Source organism: Myotis brandtii, unplaced genomic scaffold (genome assembly GCF_000412655.1).
Source record: "Myotis brandtii unplaced genomic scaffold, ASM41265v1 scaffold114, whole genome shotgun sequence".
NCBI lineage: Eukaryota > Metazoa > Chordata > Mammalia > Chiroptera > Vespertilionidae > Myotis > Myotis brandtii.
This window is the reverse complement of record NW_005353927.1, coordinates 215844-227722: the sequence shown is the minus strand read 5'-3', so window position 1 is coordinate 227722 and position 11879 is coordinate 215844. Positions and strand designations below refer to the sequence as shown.

The 11879-nt window shown below is 50.7% G+C and overlaps 1 long non-coding RNA gene across 3 annotated transcripts; it reads left to right on the top strand.

Moving 5' to 3' along the window:
- Nucleotides 1-197: 197 nt before the first annotated feature.
- LOC102244461 lies at nt 198-10378 on the top strand. Of its 3 annotated transcripts, none has more exons than XR_001364158.1 (3): nt 198-257; nt 2176-2368; nt 10225-10378. It is a non-coding gene; the product is annotated as an uncharacterized LOC102244461 (long non-coding RNA). The 3 variants fall into 3 exon arrangements; XR_001364157.1 differs by lacking the exon at nt 198-257 and adding an exon at nt 264-370; XR_313095.2 differs by lacking the exon at nt 198-257 and adding an exon at nt 382-774.
- Nucleotides 10379-11879: the final 1501 nt, after the last annotated feature.

Sequence of the window (11879 nt, the reverse complement as noted above, 5' to 3'; positions counted from 1 at the left end):
TTTCCGTCGCCGCGCGCCCCGCCCCCTGTTCCCCTCCCCAAGCCTTCCCGGCGGAGGGGCACGGTGGGCTGCGCGTTAGGCGTCCCTGTGAGAGCCGCGCCGCTATTGGGTCCGGGCCACGGCGGAAATGAGAGCGTAGCGGCGATTGGTCCGACCTTCCCTGCAATGCGTCAAACTGGGAAGAGCCACTGCGTGGTGGCGGGGGGGGGGTGGAACCTGCAATGTGTGGCCGCGTGGAGCGGGTGAGGCGGAAAGAGGTGAAGGGTGAAGCTGCGTGGCTGCTAGGGAGGCAAATACATCGTCTTTGTGGCTAGAGTGGTAAACGACCGGTGGAAGGTGCTGGGACCTTCTCGGATCCCCCCTCTAGCAGGTGGGAGATGGTGCAACCCAAAATGCTGTGGCCTTAAACCCCGCCCCCAACTGGGCCCGGAGAGGTGCAGGGGGCTTCGAGGTTTTGTCTTCCCCTCCCCGTCCCACTCCGCGGGCAGGTGTCTGCGCCCCGAGATGCCCTCCACGGGCGTGGGGACCCCTTTCCCCGCTTCGCTCCTGATCTACGAAACTGGGGCCGTCCCAGAACAGCCTTTAGGAACAGGGGATTAATTCAGCCGATCATGCAATAAGCATGAATTGGGCGCCTGCTGTATGCAGGGGCTTGCGCTTAGCTGGGCTTTGGAGACCACACTTTCCAACCACTTTCCTGTCATAGACCAACCTGAATCTCTCATTCCTTCCTCCAAGTTTCCAGCAATAAGAGGAAAAATAACTAATGATAAGGTTAGCCAAGATCATTCGTTTATTGGAGCTCAGAAACGCCCCTTATTTAGAACAGGAGCTGCTATTCGCTTACGTGCCCCTCCTCTCCTCGCCGTGATTGGCTGAGGGGTGGGCTAGTGAGTCAGGCGGGGCCAATCATATGTCCCACTCGGAGTCCGTGAGAGCCTTTCCCTCAGTGTTTGCATCTGGATTTTGGGCGCACGAGTCCTTTTGCTTGTGGCTGGTGGCCAGGCTGCGGAGGGACCAGTCCAGAGCTCTCTGTGGCCACGGCCCCACCCCGGAGGGGGGCATGAAGCGGACCCGGGGAGAAGCAAAGAAGGAATGGCGTGCCCTGGCCGGTTTGGCTCAGTGGATAGAGCGTCGGCCTGCGGACTGAAAGGTCCCAGGTTCGATTCCGGTCAAGGGCATGTACCTTGGTTGCGGGCACATCCCCAGTGGGGGGCGTGCAGGAGGCAGCTGATCGATGTTTCTCTCTCATCGATATTTCTAACTCTCTATCCCTCTCCCTTCCTCTGTAAAAAAATCAATAAAAAATATTTTTAAAAAAGTTGCATGGGACACTCTTACCCTGAAAGACATATTTTTGCTGTTCATCAGAAATTCAAATTTAACTGAAGTCCTGTATTTCAATCTGCTCAATCCGGTGACGCTAGTCCCAAAGACCCTTCTTTTCCGAGTCGGAAGATGCTCTTAGTGACCTTACAGGGGACTCCCTGGGCCTCTGGTTGTCCCAGGCTGCAGCCCAGCAAAAGTCTTGGTAGTGACTTCAGATCTTCTGAGCTTTAGGAATGACCCATAAACGCATGCTCAACCCCATGATCATCAGGGAAGTTCCAGTTAAAACGACAACATACCATTTCATATCTACCAGCTGGACAGACACCATTGCCAACACTCCGACCTGTTGAGACCCCACCGTCTGGCGAGGGCGCTACTCCTCTAACCTGACCTCCTAACGCTCTCCCCCCTGCTCTCTCTGTTCCGGCCACACCGGCCTCTTTGCTGCTCCTTGGCCGCTGTGGCTGGTTCCTGCCTCGGGCCTTTGTCTTGCCTCCTCTTCTTGGATCCTCTCTCCATAACAGCCACCTGGCCTTTCCCTCCTTCGCCTCAAGCCTTTGTTCAAACGGCGTCTTCTTTTGAATTTCTTGTGAGTGTTGTTCTTAGTATCCCATTTTCCTCCGTATTTAAAAATAAGCTTCGTATTTGAGAATAGCTTTAGATTTCAGAACAGTTGCAAACATAGAACAGAAGTTTCCACATACCCCACACCCGGCTTCCTCTGTTCTTGACTTTTTACATGAATACGGTACATTTGTTACCACCAGTGAACCGCGATTGAGACATTATTGTTAACCGACACCCATTTTTTAGTTTTTGTCCGACGTCCTTTTTCTGTTCCAGGGTTACATCCGGATGTCACCTGACACTTCGTCACCACGTCACCTTGGTGGCCCGTGGACTCTGACCGTCTCTCAGGCTTTCTTGTTCTGACGACCTTGGCGGTTCCGAGGAGAGCTGGTCAAGTGCTTTGTAGAGCAAGCGTGTCAAACTCTCCGCCCACAACGAATACTTTTGCGGCCCAGCCAACAAAACGGTAAGGAACGTTTTAATAAAAATTTTGTAACTTCATTTTTACAATATCCTGTTATACATAATTATTAATAGCGAAGGACAACGTTTGCTAATGACTGATGACTCCAATCGCGTTGCATTCGTTTCCCTTATGTGCCTTGTGCGCAGGCGCACCATTTCTCTCACTAATACCAGCAGCGAATATTGTAGCAGCCGATGGCCACGTCATTTGTCTTGGGCTGACTTGTTCGGTGTGCGCAGCAGGAAATATTTCGCTTTCGGAGAACAAGAGAAATAGGTTTATTTGCATGACACTTATTAATTTGTGCAGTGATTCAGTGTCTGGTAAGTTCATGTTCAAGAAAAAATATTAATTTTTATTACAACATTCTATTATTTTATGTTAACGATGACTCATTTGTTTCAGCCCTTTGTCTTCAGCATGTCTCTATCGAAATAAACCTACGTTTCCATGAAGATTGAAGCTTTTGTTTTTTTGCGGCCCCACAGACACTTACACCTGGTTTATTTGGCCCGTGTTAGCCTTTGAGTTTGACACGCGTGTTGTAGAATGTCTCCCATGTGGTGTCTGTCTGATGTTTTTCTCCTGATTAGACTGGGATTATAGTTTTCAGGGGAAGACAGAGATAAAGTGTCGTTCTCATAGGGATATGAAGGGTACATCCCATCAACGTGACTTATCCCCATACTGTTCGCCTTGATCATTGTATTTATCAGACTTCTTCAGTGTAAGGTTACTCCACCCCCCACTGTACCACTCCCCCCACTGTACTACTCCCCCCACTGTACTACTCCTCTCACTATACTACTCCCCCCACAGTACTACTCCTCTCACTGTACTACTCCCCCCACAGTACTACTCCCCTCACTGTACTACTCCTCTCACTGTACTACTCCCCCCACAGTACTACTCCCCTCACTGTACTACTCCTCTCACTGTACTACTCCCCCCACAGTACTACTCCCCTCACTGTACTACTCCTCTCACTGTACTACTCCCCCCACAGTACTACTCCCCTCACTGTACTACTCCTCTCACTGTACTACTCCCCCCACAGTACTACTCCCCTCACTGTACTACTCCTCTCACTGTACTACTCCCCCCACAGTACTACTCCCCTCACTGTACTACTCCTCTCACTGTACTACTCCCCCCACAGTACTACTCCCCTCACTGTACTACTCCTCTCACTGTACTACTCCCCCCACAGTACTACTCCCCTCACTGTACTACTCCTCTCACTGTACTACTCCCCCCACAGTACTACTCCCCTCACTGTACTACTCCTCTCACTGTACTACTCCCCCCACAGTACTACTCCCCTCACTGTACTACTCCTCTCACTGTACTACTCCCCCCACAGTACTACTCCCCTCACTGTACTACTCCTCTCACTGTACTACTCCCCCCACAGTACTACTCCCCTCACTGTACTACTCCTCTCACTGTACTACTCCCCCCACAGTACTACTCCCCTCACTGTACTACTCCTCTCACTGTACTACTCCCCCCACAGTACTACTCCCCTCACTGTACTACTCCTCTCACTGTACTACTCCCCCCACAGTACTACTCCCCTCACTGTACTACTCCTCTCACTGTACTACTCCCCCCACAGTACTACTCCCCTCACTGTACTACTCCTCTCACTGTACTACTCCCCCCACAGTACTACTCCCCTCACTGTACTACTCCTCTCACTGTACTACTCCCCCCACAGTACTACTCCCCTCACTGTACTACTCCTCTCACTGTACTACTCCCCCCACAGTACTACTCCCCTCACTGTACTACTCCTCTCACTGTACTACTCCCCCCACAGTACTACTCCCCTCACTGTACTACTCCTCTCACTGTACTACTCCCCCCACAGTACTACTCCCCTCACTGTACTACTCCTCTCACTGTACTACTCCCCCCACAGTACTACTCCCCTCACTGTACTACTCCTCTCACTGTACTACTCCCCCCACAGTACTACTCCCCTCACTGTACTACTCCTCTCACTGTACTACTCCCCCCACAGTACTACTCCCCTCACTGTACTACTCCTCTCACTGTACTACTCCCCCCACAGTACTACTCCCCTCACTGTACTACTCCTCTCACTGTACTACTCCCCCCACAGTACTACTCCCCTCACTGTACTACTCCTCTCACTGTACTACTCCCCCCACAGTACTACTCCCCTCACTGTACTACTCCTCTCACTGTACTACTCCCCCCACAGTACTACTCCCCTCACTGTACTACTCCTCTCACTGTACTACTCCCCCCACAGTACTACTCCCCTCACTGTACTACTCCTCTCACTGTACTACTCCCCCCACAGTACTACTCCCCTCACTGTACTACTCCTCTCACTGTACTACTCCCCCCACAGTACTACTCCCCTCACTGTACTACTCCTCTCACTGTACTACTCCCCCCACAGTACTACTCCCCTCACTGTACTACTCCTCTCACTGTACTACTCCCCCCACAGTACTACTCCCCTCACTGTACTACTCCTCTCACTGTACTACTCCCCCCACAGTACTACTCCCCTCACTGTACTACTCCTCTCACTGTACTACTCCCCCCACAGTACTACTCCCCTCACTGTACTACTCCTCTCACTGTACTACTCCCCCCACAGTACTACTCCCCTCACTGTACTACTCCTCTCACTGTACTACTCCCCCCACAGTACTACTCCCCTCACTGTACTACTCCTCTCACTGTACTACTCCCCCCACAGTACTACTCCCCTCACTGTACTACTCCTCTCACTGTACTACTCCCCCCACAGTACTACTCCCCTCACTGTACTACTCCTCTCACTGTACTACTCCCCCCACAGTACTACTCCCCTCACTGTACTACTCCTCTCACTGTACTACTCCCCCCACAGTACTACTCCCCTCACTGTACTACTCCTCTCACTGTACTACTCCCCCCACAGTACTACTCCCCTCACTGTACTACTCCTCTCACTGTACTACTCCCCCCACAGTACTACTCCCCTCACTGTACTACTCCTCTCACTGTACTACTCCCCCCACAGTACTACTCCCCTCACTGTACTACTCCTCTCACTGTACTACTCCCCCCACAGTACTACTCCCCTCACTGTACTACTCCTCTCACTGTACTACTCCCCCCACAGTACTACTCCCCTCACTGTACTACTCCTCTCACTGTACTACTCCCCCCACAGTACTACTCCCCTCACTGTACTACTCCTCTCACTGTACTACTCCCCCCACAGTACTACTCCCCTCACTGTACTACTCCTCTCACTGTACTACTCCCCCCACAGTACTACTCCCCTCACTGTACTACTCCTCTCACTGTACTACTCCCCCCACAGTACTACTCCCCTCACTGTACTACTCCTCTCACTGTACTACTCCCCCCACAGTACTACTCCCCTCACTGTACTACTCCTCTCACTGTACTACTCCCCCCACAGTACTACTCCCCTCACTGTACTACTCCTCTCACTGTACTACTCCCCCCACAGTACTACTCCCCTCACTGTACTACTCCTCTCACTGTACTACTCCCCCCACAGTACTACTCCCCTCACTGTACTACTCCTCTCACTGTACTACTCCCCCCACAGTACTACTCCCCTCACTGTACTACTCCTCTCACTGTACTACTCCCCCCACAGTACTACTCCCCTCACTGTACTACTCCTCTCACTGTACTACTCCCCCCACAGTACTACTCCCCTCACTGTACTACTCCTCTCACTGTACTACTCCCCCCACAGTACTACTCCCCTCACTGTACTACTCCTCTCACTGTACTACTCCCCCCACAGTACTACTCCCCTCACTGTACTACTCCTCTCACTGTACTACTCCCCCCACAGTACTACTCCCCTCACTGTACTACTCCTCTCACTGTACTACTCCCCCCACAGTACTACTCCCCTCACTGTACTACTCCTCTCACTGTACTACTCCCCCCACAGTACTACTCCCCTCACTGTACTACTCCTCTCACTGTACTACTCCCCCCACAGTACTACTCCCCTCACTGTACTACTCCTCTCACTGTACTACTCCCCCCACAGTACTACTCCCCTCACTGTACTACTCCTCTCACTGTACTACTCCCCCCACAGTACTACTCCCCTCACTGTACTACTCCTCTCACTGTACTACTCCCCCCACAGTACTACTCCCCTCACTGTACTACTCCTCTCACTGTACTACTCCCCCCACAGTACTACTCCCCTCACTGTACTACTCCTCTCACTGTACTACTCCCCCCACAGTACTACTCCCCTCACTGTACTACTCCTCTCACTGTACTACTCCCCCCACAGTACTACTCCCCTCACTGTACTACTCCTCTCACTGTACTACTCCCCCCACAGTACTACTCCCCTCACTGTACTACTCCTCTCACTGTACTACTCCCCCCACAGTACTACTCCCCTCACTGTACTACTCCTCTCACTGTACTACTCCCCCCACAGTACTACTCCCCTCACTGTACTACTCCTCTCACTGTACTACTCCCCCCACAGTACTACTCCCCTCACTGTACTACTCCTCTCACTGTACTACTCCCCCCACAGTACTACTCCCCTCACTGTACTACTCCTCTCACTGTACTACTCCCCCCACAGTACTACTCCCCTCACTGTACTACTCCTCTCACTGTACTACTCCCCCCACAGTACTACTCCCCTCACTGTACTACTCCTCTCACTGTACTACTCCCCCCACAGTACTACTCCCCTCACTGTACTACTCCTCTCACTGTACTACTCCCCCCACAGTACTACTCCCCTCACTGTACTACTCCTCTCACTGTACTACTCCCCCCACAGTACTACTCCCCTCACTGTACTACTCCTCTCACTGTACTACTCCCCCCACAGTACTACTCCCCTCACTGTACTACTCCTCTCACTGTACTACTCCCCCCACAGTACTACTCCCCTCACTGTACTACTCCTCTCACTGTACTACTCCCCCCACAGTACTACTCCCCTCACTGTACTACTCCTCTCACTGTACTACTCCCCCCACAGTACTACTCCCCTCACTGTACTACTCCTCTCACTGTACTACTCCCCCCACAGTACTACTCCCCTCACTGTACTACTCCTCTCACTGTACTACTCCCCCCACAGTACTACTCCCCTCACTGTACTACTCCTCTCACTGTACTACTCCCCCCACAGTACTACTCCCCTCACTGTACTACTCCTCTCACTGTACTACTCCCCCCACAGTACTACTCCCCTCACTGTACTACTCCTCTCACTGTACTACTCCCCCCACAGTACTACTCCCCTCACTGTACTACTCCTCTCACTGTACTACTCCCCCCACAGTACTACTCCCCTCACTGTACTACTCCTCTCACTGTACTACTCCCCCCACAGTACTACTCCCCTCACTGTACTACTCCTCTCACTGTACTACTCCCCCCACAGTACTACTCCCCTCACTGTACTACTCCTCTCACTGTACTACTCCCCCCACAGTACTACTCCCCTCACTGTACTACTCCTCTCACTGTACTACTCCCCCCACAGTACTACTCCCCTCACTGTACTACTCCTCTCACTGTACTACTCCCCCCACAGTACTACTCCCCTCACTGTACTACTCCTCTCACTGTACTACTCCCCCCACAGTACTACTCCCCTCACTGTACTACTCCTCTCACTGTACTACTCCCCCCACAGTACTACTCCCCTCACTGTACTACTCCTCTCACTGTACTACTCCCCCCACAGTACTACTCCCCTCACTGTACTACTCCTCTCACTGTACTACTCCCCCCACAGTACTACTCCCCTCACTGTACTACTCCTCTCACTGTACTACTCCCCCCACAGTACTACTCCCCTCACTGTACTACTCCTCTCACTGTACTACTCCCCCCACAGTACTACTCCCCTCACTGTACTACTCCTCTCACTGTACTACTCCCCCCACAGTACTACTCCCCTCACTGTACTACTCCTCTCACTGTACTACTCCCCCCACAGTACTACTCCCCTCACTGTACTACTCCTCTCACTGTACTACTCCCCCCACAGTACTACTCCCCTCACTGTACTACTCCTCTCACTGTACTACTCCCCCCACAGTACTACTCCCCTCACTGTACTACTCCTCTCACTGTACTACTCCCCCCACAGTACTACTCCCCTCACTGTACTACTCCTCTCACTGTACTACTCCCCCCACAGTACTACTCCCCTCACTGTACTACTCCTCTCACTGTACTACTCCCCCCACAGTACTACTCCCCTCACTGTACTACTCCTCTCACTGTACTACTCCCCCCACAGTACTACTCCCCTCACTGTACTACTCCTCTCACTGTACTACTCCCCCCACAGTACTACTCCTCTCACTGTACTACTCCCCCCACAGTACTACTCCCCTCACTGTACTACTCCCCCCACTGTACCACTCCCCCCACTGTACTACTCTGTACAGTCCATGCTTTAAAGTGGAGCATTGGGCTTCCTCTCCTTGAGAGAGTGCTGTCTGCATCAATTATTTGGAAATTCTCAGCACAGGAAATCTGTCTGTTCTCCCCATTTGTTTACTTATTCAATCACTCCAATTTTTTTTAATCAGCTTTGGATGTTTATTTTACGCTATGGGTTATAATCCAGGGCACAGTGTTTATTTTGTTGCTCAAATTGTTCTGGCTTTGACCGTGGGATACTCTTTCGGTTGGCTCCTGTATCATTGGACACACCCTCATCCTGTGTGTGTGTGTGTGTGTGTGTGTGTGTGTGTGTGTGTGTGGTTTAGCGCTTTCTTATTTTTCCAGTACTATAAGACGTTCCAGACACATCTTGTGTATTTCCTGCTCCGTTCCTAGAATCAGTCATTTCTCCAAGGAGCCCTGGCTCCATTTGTTGGGGAAGGATGTTAGAAATGAAACACTGGACCCAGCTGGTTTGGCTCAGTGGATAGAGCGTCGGCCTGCGGACTGAGGGGTCCCAGGTTTGATTCCTGTCAAGGTTCTCAGGTCCACTTTACTATTTCTCAGATTCTATTTTCTTCTAATATAATTTTGAGGTTTCTCAACCAGTGTTGGATGTCAGGATTTGGAGTTTGTTGCCATGGAAACTGTTTCAGCTACTTGCCCACAGGAGGGAGCCCTCTACCTGTTAAAAGGTAGGCTGGCAGCAGCAATATTTTTGTTTAGGAAGAAGACAGTGGAGAAGGGGTCAGTTAATAATAGAGACACACTTGGTTTATTTTCACATAGGGGGCATCTCCTACTGGTGACAGTGTGGCGTCTGGCACATTCTCTAGACCAGTGGTTCCCAAACTTATTTGGCCTACCGCCCCTTTCCAGAAAAAATATTACTCAGCGCCCCCTGGAAATTAATTTTTTTTAAATTTTAATAGCAATTAAACAGAAAGATATATGTATTAATGTTTCTACCTTTTTCGTAAAATATAGTAAAGAAAGGTGTAAATTAGAAACATTGAAGTTTGAAATTATGAAACTATTTATTGAACTCAGAATAGAAAGGTAATACAAAAAAAGTTAAAACAAATGCACCTGTGGCCATCACCGCCCCCCTGGATCGCTGCAGCGCCCACCAGGGGGCGCTAGCGCCCACTTTGGGAATCACTGATTTAGAGAGAGGGAGGGAGAGAGAGAGAGAGAGAGAGAGAGAAACAATGGTGTGAGAGAGAAACATTGATTGGTTGCCTCCACCCGGAGACTGACCCCGCCACCTTGGTGTATAGGACGATGAGCCAACCAGCTGAGCCACCCGGCCAGGCTGAGTTGTTGCTTTTCAAGATCTCATTCTTCGTGCTGTCGTGATGCCGCCTTTCTTAAAGGTGCTCTGTTTCTGTCTCCAGGATTTTCTTCCGAGCCGTCGTCACCCGCTGCGCACGTCTTGAAGTACTTGGCCAGCCAATGGCACGTCCGGGTTGCCCAGCAGTGGTCGAAGAGGAAGTCTGCGTTCAGACACGCTGCAAGGAGGAGCTGAGAACAGTCTGACTATGCATTACTTCCCATCCGGTGGTCAGTGCACTCCCACAGTGGGAGCACTGCTCAGCCAGAAGCCTTGAGCCAGGCTCATGGCTGGCGAGCACAGCAGCGGTGGCGGGAGCCTCTCCTGCCTCCATGGCAGTGCTAAAGATGTCCAACTGATGGCTTAGGCCCGCTTCCCAGGGAGCGGGCCTAAGCCATCAGTTGGACATCCCCCGAAGGCTCCTGGACTGCAAGAGGGCACAGGCCGGGCTGAGGGACCCCCCCTGAGTGCACGAATTTCGTGCACCAGGCCTCTAGTGTTTATATATAATTCTTTTCTGAACCTCTTGTCAATCAGCCACAGACCACATGCCACTTCACCTCTAGACTTCGATGTGAATTTTCTAGAACAAAGGCGCTCACCTAGGAAACCACAGGACAATGATCACCATCAGGACATTTCGTGCTGATACAATTATTTAATCTATGGACGTCGTCAAAGTTTGCCCATTGTCCCAATCATGTCCTTTACGGCGAACAACAGCAAAAGAGTTTTATGTTTGCCCCGGCCGGTTTGGCTCACTGGATAGAACGTCGGCCTGGGGACTGAAGGGTCCCAGGTTCGATTCCGGTCAAGGGCATGTACCTTGGTTGCGCAAAACAAAACAAAAAAGATGCTAAAAGTAAATCATAAAGTCTGCTGTTCCTCCTGCAAAGCTGACTCACACACCTGGAATACTGTGACTAATTCTGACAGCTGTATCGCAAAGAAAACATAGCTGAGCTGGAGGAGGTCCAGGGAAGCCAACCAAAATGCTGAAATGAACGGAGGCTTCTCTCAGACAGGAGACACTGAAAAAGGACAGAGGGTTAGAGTGATTGAAGCCTTTGAAATCATGAAAGGCGTAGACAGCATTTAGCATTATTAACCAAAAATATGAATTCTCAAACCATCTTGAACTTGTGGAACTCATGAGTGGCACAATTTTAAATATAAGTAGGTTCAGGAAGGATTTCTGGTGGAAAAGTCACATGGAGGGTGGGACTCTGAGATGCATCTCTCTAACTCAGGGTGGCTGTCATGAAGGACAACCATGCCTGCTCTTAATAAAGTGCCCCCCTGGCCGGTGTGGCCCAGTTGTTTGGAGCATCATCCCATACGCCTAGGTTGTGGGTGCTGTTCCCCGTCAGGCTACATACCAAGGTTGCAGGTTATATCAATCCCCAGGCAGGGCAGGTACAGAAGACAACCAATCAATGTTTTCTCTCACATAGATGTTTCTCTCTCTCTCTCTCTCTCTCTCTTCCTTTCCCTCTCTCTAAAATCAATAAGTGTAACCTCAGGTGAGGATTAAGAAAATAAATAAGAGATCAACCGAAGGACTTGTATGCATGCATATAAGCATAACCAATGGACATAAGACACTGGGGGGTAGGGGAAGTCAGGGGATTGTCAAGGCGGGGGAAAAAAGGACACATATGTAATACCCTTTGTAATACTTTAAGCAATAAAAAAATTTAAAAAAATCTATCTATCTAT